Source organism: Saccostrea echinata, unplaced genomic scaffold, assembly GCF_033153115.1.
Source record: "Saccostrea echinata isolate AGI-Se365-2 ecotype Australia unplaced genomic scaffold, CSIRO_AGI_Sech_v1 ptg000009l, whole genome shotgun sequence".
NCBI classification, from domain to species: Eukaryota; Metazoa; Mollusca; class Bivalvia; order Ostreida; family Ostreidae; genus Saccostrea; species Saccostrea echinata.
This window is the reverse complement of record NW_026889758.1, coordinates 16860001-16876333: the sequence shown is the minus strand read 5'-3', so window position 1 is coordinate 16876333 and position 16333 is coordinate 16860001. Positions and strand designations below refer to the sequence as shown.

Genomic DNA, 16333 nt, shown 5'->3' with positions numbered 1-16333 from the left:
ATATATATATATATATATATATATATATATATATATATATATATATATATATATATATATATATATATATTTCTATTTCACAAATTACCATTCCAAGTTTCCAAAGAAAAATAAAACAAAACAAAAAACAAAACCAAAACAAAAAAACAAAAAAAATGCAAACTCCAATGGTTTCAGTACATGATTTTAAATACAATATTGGCTACTAATTCTTTTTTATTCAAAATCAGAAAAGTAACTTCTAAACAGTACACTCTTCGCCAAAGAAAAGAAGAAACAATGAAACATATTCTATAGGAATGTGATCTTGAACAATCCTTCCTTGAAGACTTTGAATATCATCTTCAACAGAAAAACCTCCAGTTGATCATAACAAAACAAAAATAATTTATTTCAGGTACTGGTGGTAAAAAAAAAATGAAGTAACCAATATCTTATTTCTTTGGCTAAAATATTATGTTTATACTTCTTAGGTATAGTGTAAAACCTCTAAATGTTTTTGTTATCATATAAAATGGTGAAAAGGAGCTAGAAATTTGACACCCAATGGTACAGCTGGAATCAATTTTTTAACCCCCCTTCTCTCTCTCTCTCTCTCTCTCTCTCTCTCTCTCTCTCTCTCCTGTAATTTATACATACACAATACTGTTAAAGAAGAAATAAAAGATTACATGTGTACTTATACTGAATGAGATTAACAAATATAATTATATATTATATATATATATATAATATATATTATATATATTATAATTTTATATATAACCAACTCAAGCACTAATATGGTCATAATTTTGTATTAACTATATATAGTTAACAGAGTACAGAAGTAATGATAGATCATTTATTTGTGTAAGTATTGTCCTGGACTGACACGAGGTCACTTTTTTCAATTAGATCTAGTATAGATATTTAAATAGTATTTATTCATAATGTTGAACATCTCTCACTTAAATATTCCATTAGACACTCGATCTCAGAAAATATTAAAAGTAAATGCTCAGTAAGATTGAACTCATGCTTTATTTTTTGTCCATGAGGTGTGCTTGGCCAGTCGTTTAGTTTTTATGTACAAAAAATAATGATTTTTTAAGTATACCTACGGGTTTTCTTTCTCCAATTTTTAACATTGAAATAAAAGAAAAGCAATGATGGAGTGTTGTCAATATCAATGCATCTTACTGAAGTCAAATAAATTGGATAGCAATCATCAGAAATATTGATAGATCCTTAAACTATGTATGAGGTTTTTATCTCATTTCAAATGAGAATATCGAAAATTTCACCGCTTTATTGCATTATTTCTTATTTAGTCTTAAACGCAATCTGATATTGTACACATTAAATATAGTTATAAAGAATTAATGACATTTTAATTCTTTATCAGACAGTTACAACATGTTGTATTAAGTCGAAGTACGGAAGGAAACATGTGTTTCCTAGATATGTAAAATGGTTTCAGTTTCACACACGGAAAGAAGTGACAAATAATTCTTTAAAAAAAAATTGTAGAAACAGGACATGGTTCCAGTTGGGTTATTCTTGGGTGGGAGCAAATATCCTCCCTGACAACGCTCCAGTACCCCGGTGTCATTTCTTCCTAAATTGTAACCCGATATAGAACGAAGTACTCCATTCTGTCCGGGTTAAACTAAAGAATTGATTTTACTAATGGCTCATCCATCTTCCTGTCTATTTATGGTAACGTGACATCCAGCACATTTTTGGGGTACTAGTATTTGTGTGTTTAGTTCTTGTGTTTAGATCGGCGACTCATTGCTCCCCGTCACATGTGAAGTACACCCACGACTGCATCATTTTCTTTCCTATACATTATTTCTATGACATCTTTGAAAAATCGACCTTCTCTCTCGGGGATTCAAATCTAAAATTCTGCAAAGAGGGATTTCAATATGCACATTTTTTATGTTTAAGCCCCTCCCCCCAATCTTCAGGATACCAGGGGTCTGTTTTACAAAAGAACTTACGACTAAGACAAAAAAACTTTAGTTCATTGTAAAATTTTGCAAAATTAAAGATTCTGTTTAAAATGGCTTGAGTAAAATTATCTTTCTACATTCCTTTTAAAGAGATTAAAGCCATTTTCAATTTAGTGTAAATAAGAAAGTTATGACCAGAATTTTTTGGTCTTAGTCGTAAGTTCTTTTGTAAAACGGGCCCCCATATTTTCTGTTCAAATTTTACTCCTTATTTGATCTTAATACAAAGTAAAGTATACAGTGCTTGCATGTTAGTGAAAATACCCTTTACTTCTAAAACAGGGCAAAATACTAGTATTAGATAGGAAGTCTTAGATAGCAAAGTGTTTCTTTGATAAGTGATTTAGAAACACCGTAAATGAATTAAAAAATTTATCTTTCAAGACCATTTCAAGGTTTTTCAATTTCATATGTTCATTTTAGAAATACTGATCTCCTTTGTTATGCAGTAACTAATAATCGACTTTTAAGAGATTTTCTTCTTGTAAACTACTGTTTTGTCGTTTTGTTGCAATAAATAAACGTTATATAGCCTACGATACCCATACTTTTCTCATTTTGAAAATAATTTAATTTTTTTTTACCTCTTTTAAACATATTGTTTTACGTTGTTTGGTATTGGTGTTGCTTTTATAAAGCTTTACTAATATAACTATAAATTTTGCAAAGTATATAAAGTTTTTAACTACATTAGTATATGCTTCAAAAATAAACCGAAATTTTTAGATACACTTTCCGGACCAATGTTGATTATTATATACACATATATATGCAATACAGTTATAAATGTAATCTCAAAGATTGTGGTGTTTTAGAGGAAAAAACAATTTTTATTTCTAGATCTGATTTAAAAACAATTTTTTCAAAAAAACAGAGAAACTTTAGTGAAAGCATATTTTAATTTGTTCATGGTAATACCAGCCTAAAGTATTGCATTTGTCTTTAAAGAAAACCATACATAAAGAAAATACAGCCGCTGATTCCTTAAGATCCCTTTATACATGTATATGTATCTGGACCTGGGCATAAGATTCCTTGGGCGGGGGGGGGGGGGGGATTTAATATAGTTTGATAATTCTCACAATTATGCATCCTCATTTTCATTTCATTGTCATTCTTTTCTATTATCTTAAAAACTGAATCTTTATTACGTTTTTTTAAACCTCGGATCTTATTGTCATAGAAAATAATTCTGTTATCTAATTCACTAATTGTTAACATTTTTGTTGTAAATCACATGATTTTGAAGGGAAAAAATGGGGGGGGGAATGTAATTGAAGCTTTCAGGATTAATTCATAGAAGAAACGAGATGAAACTTCAACCATATCACCCTAATTTGCAGGTGAGAGCGATCAGTTCCTAAAATTAATCGTTAAAGCACAAGACGAGAAAATATAATAAGGTTTGATCTCCTATATTATACCAGATATAGTTCACCGTTTGATCTTTCACAATAACAAAGATGAAATTTATAGGAAAAATATAAAATTGTGACTTAGGGCGTGGCCTCTCGGTCAGAGCAGACAGGTGCGAATGTGATCTATCGAATAGATTTCATTTGAAATTCCTCGTAAATTATGCATCAATATTGCGGGAATATGGATGCTGAAGTCAATAAATAGCCGCAGGTTCATTAACAAAATATGTGAAATGAATAAAAAAAACAATTACAATGAAATCAAGCAAAAGGAACTTGGAACATCATATAGAAATCTGTATTGTGTACACTTATTTCCAATCTGATCTCCAATAAATAAGGACCCTCAGAAGATCACACTATTCAATTTTGACAAATCGCTGACCATGGGCCACAGAAAGCCACCACACGTTAAACGTAGTAACAGCGATCAGCTCATTACCCCTTGCAGTGGAGTTTCAATATGTGCATAGCGGAAATTATTACAGTTGAACTAAAACCCTTGAGTGAACTACTTTTTCAGTGGTGGTAATGAGGCGGAAGTGATCACAGCAAATTTCCTCTACTGCGACACTGATATTACAAATTGGCGAGACTCTTTCGAATTATGCGTTAATTTTGCTGATACAAATGAGTTGCTTTGGGTGCATGTATATATTTTATCTCAATGCAATTTCATTAAGGATGGATTCTTGTCATGTTTATATTCAAATTACATTTGCATAATGTCGTTTATATTATACGGTGGTACTTTTAGGACACGTAATTATTTTTTTTAATATACCAGGAAAAATATTTATCTCGTGAAAACGACATATTATCTCGTGAAAACGACATATAATCTCGTGAAAACGACATATTATCTCATGAAAACGACATATTATCTCGTTTTCACGAGATATTTTCTCGTGAAAACGACTTATTTTCTCGTGAAAACGACATATTATCTCGTGAAAACGAGATAATATCTCGTGAAAACGACATGATATCTCGTAAAAACGACATATTATCTCGTGAAAACGACATAATATCTCGTGAAAACGACATAATATCTCGTGAAAACGACTTATCTCGTGAAAACGACATATTTTTTCGACGTTACATTTTGTTACATACATTGAACAACCTGATTTAGTATTTTGCTATTCGAATATGGTTGAAGAGTGTACAAGAGAGGAAGTCATTAAGGAATGCTTTCATTTTGGTTTCAAAGATCATTAAAAAAATATTTAGAAATTTCAGAATACAAATACTACAGCTCCTAGATAAAAAAAATTGTCGCATTAAGGAGACTAGATCCAAACCAACGTTGATATTCATCAAATATATGTTATGTAAAACAGTTTGAAAAAAATGGCAAATATGGTCATAACTCTTTTTAATTCGATCAACAGGGATAAAACTCAAACTTGATCTGTATCTTAAGCTCAGGTATAGGGGACATTTTGATTGAAATTGCACAGGGTTACACAATATAATGTATAATTATAATGTAACTATGGATGTGTAACTTAGTATACATGCTCAATGCAACTTTTATTTAATAAAATATAATATTATATTAACATATTTATTGTCATCTATCTCAATCGCTGACAAATAGATTTGAAAAGGCAATAATAAGTATTTCAGGATAGCACATTGTCTTGTCAGAAGGACATTAATAAATATAGGTCACAATACAATATACCAGAAGAAAAAGTTTCTCAAATCTATAGCAGAAAACTACTTGGTTATGAAAGAAAGCATGATCCATATATAATAAGTATGTAAGTGAAATTGGGGGAAAATAATCAATTTTGGGAAATATGATTTTCTAAAAATTTAATTCAAACAAGATTATATCTCGTTTTCACGAGATAATTTCTCGTTTCCAGGAGATAATAAGTCGTTTTACGAAATATTAATTCGTTTTCACGAGATAATATGTCGTTTTCACGAGATAATATCTCGTTTTCACGAGATATTATCTCGTGAAAACGAGAAAATAAGTCGTTTTCACGAGATATTATGTCGTTTTCACAAGATAATATCTCGTTTTCACGAGATATTATGTCGTTAAAACGAGAAAATAAGTCGTTTTTACGAGATATTATGCCGTTTTCACGAGATATTATGTCGTTAAAACGAGAAAATAAGTCGTTTTTACGAGGTATTATGTCGTTTTCACGAGATATTATGTCGTTTTCACGAGATAGTTTTTCGTTTTTACGAGATAAATATTTCCTGGTATCTTAAAAAAAAAAAATTATTACGTGTCCTAAATGTACCACCGTAATATTAAGATGTTTGGAATTAAAAAAAAATTTACCCTTCTAATAATTGTATAACTTGGCTTAAAACATTCACCCGAGTGTTAATTCTAGCAGAGACTACATAACTGCAGCGTAGGAAATTATCACATGTTCTGCTATTTAGATTCAATACAGAATAATGAATTTAACTTACATTGTTTTTTTTTTTTTAAAGAGTTCTTGAAGGATTTCATAAACTAAATGAGAAATACAACTAGGGACTCAAGTGTTTTAGAATATATTACGAACGATTTTCTAAACAAACTATACAATCCTTTTCATAATGTGAATTCTTTCTCATATGTAAAAATTCGAAAAAGATTAAATCTATGAAACATAAAAAATAACTATAGATATACATAAATAATATATACATGTATATATGTACATACATGTATATATAACTATATATGTACATGCATACATAAAATATACATAAAAATTCTTTTAGAATGTAAGAAAATTAGATGAAATTGGCGTTAACCAATCTACATGTATTCTAATTCAATTATTTATCTCGGGTAACATTATCTGATAAATCTTACCTTTTTTATGCAAAAAGGAAATTTTTGCTACTAAGTTAAGACAGTTTAATTTAATTAAATTGATACCAACAATTAAATTTATTAATCTTATTTAATCTTGAAAATGATTAATTTTTAAAGACATGTACAACAAATATAAGAAGAATCCATTCTAAAAACAATTTCCGGATTCTTCAATGAACATTGCTTTTTCATGTAAATGAGAACACTACTTATATCTGTATGATAAAACACGTAACTTACTTAATAACCAAGCTGACCTTACTTGTGTATCATTTACAAGTCAACACCATGTTTTCACCTATCCCCTCAACAAAGAAATAAACCACACCCACACATTTATAAAAATATATCTATTTATATAAGATTTTATAAATTTATTATATATATCTAACAATTATCCTTATTTTTGGAGTAGGATAATTCAGAGCCGATCCTGCAAATATAAACAAAGAATCATTTAATATTTTAAAGCAATCCAATACAATCGCACTCATGTACATGTATACTAAAGTAATAATAGACAAGTACAGTTTAAATGCAGTTAATCATATTTGACAAAGAAGCTAAAAAAAATCCCATTAGAAATAAAATTCAAAGACGCTCATGCTGTAAAACATAAAAATAACAACCAGTGTTCTGACTGCAGGCTAACTTGTTCAAAGTTTTTTTTTTTTTTAGTTTGTGTTTTGCTTTTTTCGGGGGGGGGGGTGTCGTTTATTTATTTATTTATTTATTTATTTAATTATTCATTTATTTATTTATTTGTTTGTTTGTTTGTTTGTTTGTTTGTTTTGAGTGGGTGTAAACCCACCATCTGGAATTCTGGATGTTCGCGCATGATACAGCAACTATAGTGAGCAACACCAGAATTTTTTTTTTATATTTTACTGAAAAGCATATTTAGCTTTTTCTTAAATGTGCTTTATTCTTTGTTTTTCTTTTACTAAGTTCCTTCTTAAATGATTTTTTTCATCTTTGATTTGTTTTGTTGTTCAGTTGCTTGTTTATTTCTTTTCTATTTTTTTTTTCAAAATGCATCAAGTGTTGAATATGTTTTCTGAACAATATAGCCATATGTCTGTTAATAACATTTAAAAAAAAATGTTTGTTTATTTATTGACTTACTGATTGATTGAAATATTTCTTTCTTTCTTTATTTATTTATATTGACATCTATGTTATTCAGTACATTTAACGAAATATGTATATATCGACACCTTTTATCATAAATATGTCATACTTTCATGTAAAATAAAAGCTTTCAAAACAGTTTATCACACTTAGATTTTTTTTTACACTTATCAATCACTTCATGCCAAACAGTTTTAGATTCTCCGACATTTTACCAGTATATATTTGTTTCAGGTAAGAAATATTCTGAGGTATTTTATAAAAGAATGTTGAACCGAAATTAAAACTTCTATTTCTCTTTCACCCAATTTAAACTCTATAAGATATCTGACTGTCTTTCACAGCATTAGATAATGTGGTATGATAAATATATATACAGGTTTTGTAACAAGTATATGTAACGTTTTATGTGATGTGAATTAGTTTAAATCTTTTGCGTCACTAGAAAATATACTTTACATAGATCAGAATGTCATAAACGCTAGTTTCCATTGGTTATTTTGCTCAATGGTTAATAACTTTAAAAAAATCGGCGTTTTCCCCATAACTAAATGATGATTTTCAAATGTTTATACCATTCATTCAGATGCTGTAGATATTTACTCTCTCCGACTAAAACGAGTTATTGAACTAATTTCCTTAGTCATAAATGCTTAATGACTTTAATAAAAAGTTCCATTTCCTTTACATTAACCACATGGAAATATAAGAAATGTGGAAAATACAAAATGAATTTTATCTAAAGTGCAATGTACGTTACGTGAATATTAATAATTCATATTGTCAATAACACAAGAAATTGCTTTTTTCAAAATTTTATACACTGTAACTGACCTTGTACAAATTTAAGGGAGATAACTTACACGGGAGTCGGAAATGCTTGTCCACTTGAAAACTGAAAAAAAAAAATATATAATAGACACAAGAAATTAATTTGCAAGCAGTGCAGATTTAAATTTAATTGTTAATATTATATTTTAAAATGTAAAGAATGGCGGAAGCAATTTTATGTATTTGAACCATGGAACAATCCCCGCCCCCTGACAGAGTCAAAGATGGTGATTTAAGAACATTTTCTGTTTTACTTCTTTTTTTTTGAAATCAAGTACTACTACTACCACTACTACTACTACTACTACTACTACTACAAATCTATGAAAATGGTGATATTTTTCAGACCAAGAGACATTGGTACAGAGTGTTAAAGAGGTATTATTTATTTATCTTTGCTTTCTAATCACCAAGATTAAAATAACCAAACCTGTATTTCGTTGAAAAAAAAAATCTTTCCCTTAATAAAATACTAAATTTAATCTTGTAGTAATTATAAGTCATAAGAGAATTTAAAGTATAAATATTATGCTATCATGTGCTGAATATACTTACAAATGTAATTAAACTACTGAAGTTTTAATTCACACATCTTCAGTATTTGTTTGGGTCCCTCAATGGTGAGATTTACGACGCGTTTCATTTAAACAGCACTTGCTGCATATGCATACAGAAAGTAACGGAGTAATGAACAGAGCAAATTTACATTACAATACACAGAAAATGGCAATTTAGTATCAAGTTTAACCATTAAATAAACTTAAACAACTCCATATTTGAATATTGCCGGGGAGTAGTGCGAAGTATACACAATTTGGCGCGCGTTTGTGTATATTTCTAAAGATACAAGCATTTGCCATCAAATTCTACAACATCTTACTCAAATATAATTTCAGATTTATCAGTTTGATCATATTTGACGGGTTGTTTACTCTTTACTTTGACTATTTACTTCTTGTAAATAAAAAGCCCTATTTATCATCAGTCACATTCATTCACAAAAACTGTATCTGTTTTATTTATATTTCAAATTATAGTAAATATTGTATCTTTTGTCGATACCATTCATATACTGGAGTTTTATTCCATAAAAAAACTTTATTAATATTGTCAAGAAATAAATCTTAATAATCAAACAATAGTTTTAGGCTATGGTACCAGCGGAAAGATATAATATCAGATCGCCTCAATTAAAAAAAAATATATATATTATACACCGATCCGAAAAAAAAATCTATTTTCCCCGGGGAAGCTTGTGATTTCTCTAAATATTTAAATGTTACTTTTTTCCCAAGTACGAAGCACATTTCTAATTTCTATACGATTGGTTAGATTTCAGTACGAAATTTTTTTATCTCTTTAGGATAAAGGTTAGATTTCAAATGTTGACCCTTTTGTCGCGTTGAGGCAAGTTTACAAAGTTTATAAAAATGTTTTGCGTGAGAAAAGTTAAACTTTCTAAAAATCTAACAAAACCATGTTAAAATGTGTGTATTTTTGTTAATTACTTGGAATTTTGAGCAAACATTCTGTGAATGCCCAAGGCGTCAAAATTCTGCGTCTAATTGATAATCAAAGACTTCTCTGATGGTCAGCTTTGTGGTGGAGGCACTGGTCATTTACTTTTCTTCTTATTCATACCAATTTGTACGAACTGTTTGTTTTCCTGGCAAATATTGACACATTCTTGCAAAATATAATGAGCTTGCAAGAACTGGACGCTGGTGAATTCCCGTACTAATTTACTACCGATATTTTGTACAAGAGATAAATGCATTCGATTTTGACACTGTCGGTCCAAATACAACCAAATTACTGCTATTTGTTTTAGTTCCGCTAGCCAATAAAGCTTGTATAACTAGCAAGGTCATAATGACCAAAAAGGGCTGTATTTACTTTTAATTATAACGAAATAAAATTTTATTCGAAAGTAATTAAATTTAGTTCTAAAATTCCCCTTTCAATATATCATCTATAAATGCTCTCTCTCTCTCTCTCTCTCTCTCCAAGAAATGTAGAATTATACTCCTAAACCTATTTCTTGAATTTAATCAGAAAAGTAAACGCCCTTCACCTATTTTTACAAGTGAATATATCCCGTTAATATATGAAAACATACCATAGTTTTCACAGTTTTCTATCTAAGAAGTTAAAGGAATGAATAATATCTTACGTATTATTGGTTAAACAACACAGGTATAGTTTTAAACCCAAGAACCATTTAATAACATCAAAGATTTAACCTTTCTATTGTCGATATGATAATAGCAAATAAAACAACTGTTTTGGCTGGGATAAAGGGCTGTTTATAAATGTTTTGATATCGATTATGGGAAATCTTTAGCGCTTTTTTGTTTGATCTTTCTAACAACCAAGATTCTTCAGTGGATTTCACAAAATGGATCAATTGTCATTCTTATTGTGAAAAAAAACTGTAAAAATTGATACAACACAAAAATTAAACACTGAGACAATTGACTGTTAATTTAAAATTCTAACAAATTATGAAAAAAAAAGAACGAAAGAAAAGAATCCAAAAATGTAAATAAAAAAGTAAAGAAGGAAATATTTACATCCTTGCTTATTTGAAACTCTAATGCTCACATACCTATAATCTAATTAGTATTTCATGACGTTGCAACTAATATTTTGATGATAAAATAAATTGAAAAAAAATTGAAAAAAAGACTTTTTAATATAAACAAGAAAAAATCTGAAATTAATAGTATCATTGTAATAATCACTCTGATGCTTTACACTAATTTACTTACATGGGCTCTACCAGATGGCGAAATAATGAGGTTTTTCTACCTATTTTACATAAGTTATAAACTGAGTAGAGCGTCAGGCATTCTGTGGCTGACATCTAAATACAAGAAACACTTCAAATACTACATGTATCAAATATCACTTAATTTTTGTCAATGGGAATACTTCAGAAAGCTGTTTAATGTTTCTAAATGTCACACACACTTTTATCTAACCCCAAATTCTTTAATTACCGAGTTGTTGCACGTGTTTTCTGTTCAATACACCCTTCTCCCGTGTCGGTTTTCTCTTTTATACACCCCAGAAAGCTTCCACCACTCTTCTGGGTGTCGCAGTGCTTTTCAATGTCGCAAATACAATTCCTTCAAATATATTCTTTTGTTAAACCTATTGATATTTTTAACAATTAGCCCATATTCATCTAACAGGTGTTAATCTTTTATTCTAAAATTCTGATTACTGAAATAAAAATTTGCAAAATACATGGTCCTGACATTCTCTGTAAAAATAAAGGTGTTTTTTGAATAGCGTGATTCACAGCCTTCACGGTAGTTGGTAAAGGATTCATTTATAAAAAATTTTAAAAATGTATTTTTAGAACTGTTTTTTTTTAAATAGATATGAGTTTTGTTTAGAGGTGCTGTTTTCTGTCTTCTTTTTTCACGGTGATAAATTATATTTGGAACTCTGGCCAGCCTTTTCCCCCTGATTAGTGCCTCCGCTCCAATTTTTATAACAAATAGAAAAGCACAGAAATAATCGAACGGATTGTATAATATTTGATATTTTAAGATATATAGATTAGAAAAACATCAGAGAGAATTTGATGAATAGAGTTAAATGCCAGCTACAAATTCTCCGTTCAGTTCTTACTGTCTCAGTATAGATCTTCCTTGTAAGAAAAAAAAAAGTCCTGGGTATAAATGTAAATGTAAATGTAAATGTAAATGTTCTTGACTTTACAAAAGTACAGAAACTATTGATATTTGTGAATATTTTTACATTTATTTAATAATGCAACATGATGGTTGCCTTGTAATATTTCCGTAAATGCGCTTGACTTTACAAAAATTAATATTTATAAACGATATTGAAAGTATTAACATAAGTGAACGATTAACTGAATACATGTATCAATTTATTGTATGAATACTATTAAAATCGTAATTTTTGGATTCACAGGCATCCCATTCGTGTCCTGAAACGTATTTTTTCTTTAATGTTTCTGTTCGTTAGAAAGAAAAATTTAAACCTAGTAGTTTGGCTTTTAAAAGTTAAGCTTAGTTTGTACAAATAAATTTTCCCCAAATTCGGTATGAAAGTATTTCAAAAGGTTTCATAGCTTTCCTGCATAGTGTATTTTTTTTAATTTTAATTTTTTTTACCCCGTAATTAGGGATATCAAACCGCAAACAGATGCGAAGACATCAGAATAAATCGCCACTAAAATGAAATTATGCTCACAATAAAATGAATGTTGTAAAAATCGCTGACATTAATGTTGGAGGAGAATATTCCCGCCTGATGGCATTTTCCAGAGGTGACCAGTGATGGTATCAGGCGCGTGACGGCGCATGCCAAGAAACGTATTTACGGATGTCGTGAATCTGTCGTCAAGAAGCAGACAGATTGGAACAGATTCAGGATGGCTCTGTAGTCCACACGTCCCAGAACAAATTATACTTCAAAAGGCTCTGTGAACTACTCCTGGCTGTTTACGTCAGAATCTTAAGCCCTAACAGAAAACGCTTAATTGATTAAGGTGACACATTTCCTAAAATGACCGTGTGATCCAATTTAGAACAAAAATTAATAGATACTAAAAAATATTGGTTTCTGCGATAACCAGTATTATAAAGAGTAAGACGGGTACACTCTACGTCAAGAATATTCTCTAAAACTGATTGAGAGGAGAAAACATTTAAACAACTATACCAGGTCAATGTACTAAACACAGCTTGCATATTGTCGCTGTGATTCGCAAATAATACGCATAAATAAAAACATGTGCTTGATTTAGCGTATATTTACAGAGCAAATATAGATAAAATGCCGGCCTAATCAGGGAGTATTTTGACGATATCAGAGTGATTACGGTGATTGGCCAGTCCGTCCTGCCATATGATAAATAAACCTTTATGGCGCTAAATATCGACGCTGTCATTGATCCGGGGGATTTATTGCAAATCTCCGTTACCCTAACAACGCCCCAACACGTGTTGTCCAAAGCCTACCCCTCTAAAATTGGAATATTCAAACTAAGACACATCAGTTCAACTAAAAAATGGAACCTAGCATAACTGTTTCAGATTTATAAAGCCATTGAAACTTTTAATTGAAGGTTGAAATCATACAGGCCTTAATTTTACGATGATTTTGTTATTTTAACATACTTGTTTTTCAATTTTTGATTATTTATCAATTCATAACATATTTTTGGGATTTTGAAAAGTGATACCTTTACCGGAAATTACACATTTTTTTTTCGATTACAGAAGAAAAGGTATTCCTGTTTTATCTTATATAAACATTGCATGTCGTTGAGAGTAACATTGAAATCCCCCCCCCCCCAAAACCATTGTCAACCGAGGCACAGCAGCAATGTTGACTGTTGCTATATGTATGTTCTATCTCGCTGGAGGATGAGGTTTCATCATTCAGAGGCTAAATGCGTTTTTAACAAATGTTTCTCGACAAATCAGATTCAACTAATATACATGAATGTATAATATTATTTATTATCGAATGTATAAGCACTTTTGAAGTACATACCGGCATGCACCACGTGACATTGGGAGCTACATTCAGACCGTAAACAAATTATGCAGAATGGGGAAAGCAGTTATACGAAATGAGAAGAATTGCCTGAAATGTTAAGAGTAATTAACCGATATTACTCTGAAGAGCATAATAAATACTAGAACAATGGCACACCTTTCCTCGCGGATTGTTAAATGGTACCTTTGTAAATTGAACATAAAATAAACTTTGTTTTTAATTTTTACTGCAGACTTGAAAATTGTCTAAATAAAGATAATTCTAAGTTACTAGAACCATTCACTCCTATTGTCTATCTGTCTGTTTGTCCTCTTCATTGGCTATTGTAACATTTGTTATAATTTACACGTATTTCGAACATTTCTGTGCACTTTCTATCGACTCTTTCTGTGGCCTGTTTAGAATAAAGTTTCTTAATAAAGTAATAATTAGTGTACTTAATCTTTGCATACATAAAACTTCTAAATCAAAAACACGCTTGTTTTAATCTAAACACTTTATATGTGAATACAAGAAGGCTGCATTCGTGTCTCAAGAAGGCGTAAGTGTTTGAACATATATATATATATATATATATATATATATATATATATATATATATATATATATATATATATATATATATATATATATATATATGTATGTATGTATGTATATGTATGTATGTATGAAAAATATAATTCATTTAATTAATTAAAATGAAGAGGACATCCCAATAGCCTACTGAATTAAAAGTTCAAAAGAGAAAGAAATAAATCTTTGAAAAGATCACAACATTGATTGCAACATTGACAAAATACTTAGAATGCTAACCCAAATAATTTAAAAATTGTCTGTCTATATTGAAAAAAAGCAAGAATCAAAGACATGAGTTAACAACAAAAATTTAATGACATTATCAAGCTTTCTTGTTCATTTCAATCGCATTAATTGAGAGTGGATGATAAAAAATTAAGCGCTTTTACAAATAGACATTGCAAATAAATTGTGTTTACCATGGCGAACGAATCGCGGAGATCTCAATGACGGAATCGCGGCGAACGTCAATAATGTCAGGTAAAATAATGGCGCACATCTCAACACCTGAGCGCGCCTCCATCAAATCGGAATAATTATTATCCGAAACAAAATGTTATAACTCTGTTTAGATGCTGGATAAGATAAAATCTTTGGTTCCTGCGAAACGTGCATAATCCTCGATATTCTAAGCACTTACTTCAGCGTTCTGCTCGTCCGTGCCAAATGAGTTTCCGTTCAACAAAATGTCTATTAATTGCCATATTTTTATAAATTCACATAGGGTGGACGTATATGAGTTCTGAGGTTTGAAATTGACGGAAATGGCCCATTTTTTGTCTTGTAAATTCCATATTGTAATTTTGTTGTCCACATTGTTATAGTTATCTACGACACTACACACGAACCCCTGATACTCGGAGTCGCCGTCTCCTCCATTTATCCTAAGTTAACTAATTACTCTTAAAGAGCACTAAGTACTCTAGATTTGCCCAGTTTATTAGCAGCGGTGATATGGTACACTCAGAGATTAGTTATAAGTTCTATTAAAGGATAAATTGAGGATTTGTGTTAAATATGTGTTTCTACAGGAATGTTCAATTTAAAAAAAAACCTATTTATTTACAGATATTGGCAAAATTGAAATAAAAATTACTTTTCTTACTAATAATGCTTCATCTTGTTCTTTGATGATTTGTAGAATGAACTTTTTAGTAAAAACAATTAATATACATGTACTAATAGTAAATACATATGCTCCCTAGAGAGTATATATATAATATTGATATTTATCTTATTTCACGTGTTATCAAAGAAGTGAATATTTGATGAGTAGATATGTGAAAACAAGTTTTTCTTTTTATTCTATATAATAAAAGTCACCTCAAATTCCAGAGAGCCCACTCTACAGCACAGAGAAGTATGCAGCGGGAAGTCGCTTAGATCAAATACAAATAGATTACCTAGCTGCACACAGGGCAGTCATATAGATGTTACTTTTATTGACTTTCTCGTCACAATATATTTAAAACCGAATGTCTGTCAATAAGTCTCACTGAGTTCAAATTTACTTATGGTAAATATCATCGCAAAACATGTGTACAAACAAGACAACAGGTGTCGCTTTAACATTCAAAAGTAAACAGGAACATTCGCTTTGTCGAGCCCAGGTGGACGGGTCGAAATGAAATTCATCAGGGGATTTTTCGACTTCTTTTTAATAAAATGTTCCCTCAAATTGTCTAATTATGATTAGTAATGGCCCCAAAACGGCCCGCTTATCTTCGCTTCCATTCAAACTGGCACGGAATCACGTCGGCCAGGTTGTTCTAACTAATCCTGCAATGTGCAATATCAAAAATGGGACCGATTCCCCTTAGAAGCCATTTCTATTTCTTTGAGGACATTTAAATGTCTATCTGTCTAAATCTGAGAGTTTCATTTACTAGTAAGGTTCACTTTATAAATATATATCTCAAATTTTGAAATTCTAGTTAGGCTAAAAAGAATGAAGGATGTGTTGTGATTCAATAATTAAATTAAAAGGT

The 16333-nt window shown here is 30.1% G+C and overlaps 1 long non-coding RNA gene across 1 annotated transcript in view; it reads right to left on the bottom strand.

Annotated features, from left to right (window-relative positions):
- Positions 1-6359: 6359 nt before the first annotated feature.
- Positions 6360-16333, bottom strand: part of LOC133183389 (uncharacterized) — a 10535-nt gene continuing 561 nt past the window's right edge. Inside the window, exons 2-3 of the long non-coding RNA XR_009720631.1 lie at positions 8226-8286; positions 6360-6693 (exon numbers count right to left, since the gene is read on the bottom strand). This is a non-coding gene — a long non-coding RNA (uncharacterized LOC133183389). The remainder of the gene's footprint in view (positions 6694-8225; positions 8287-16333) is intronic.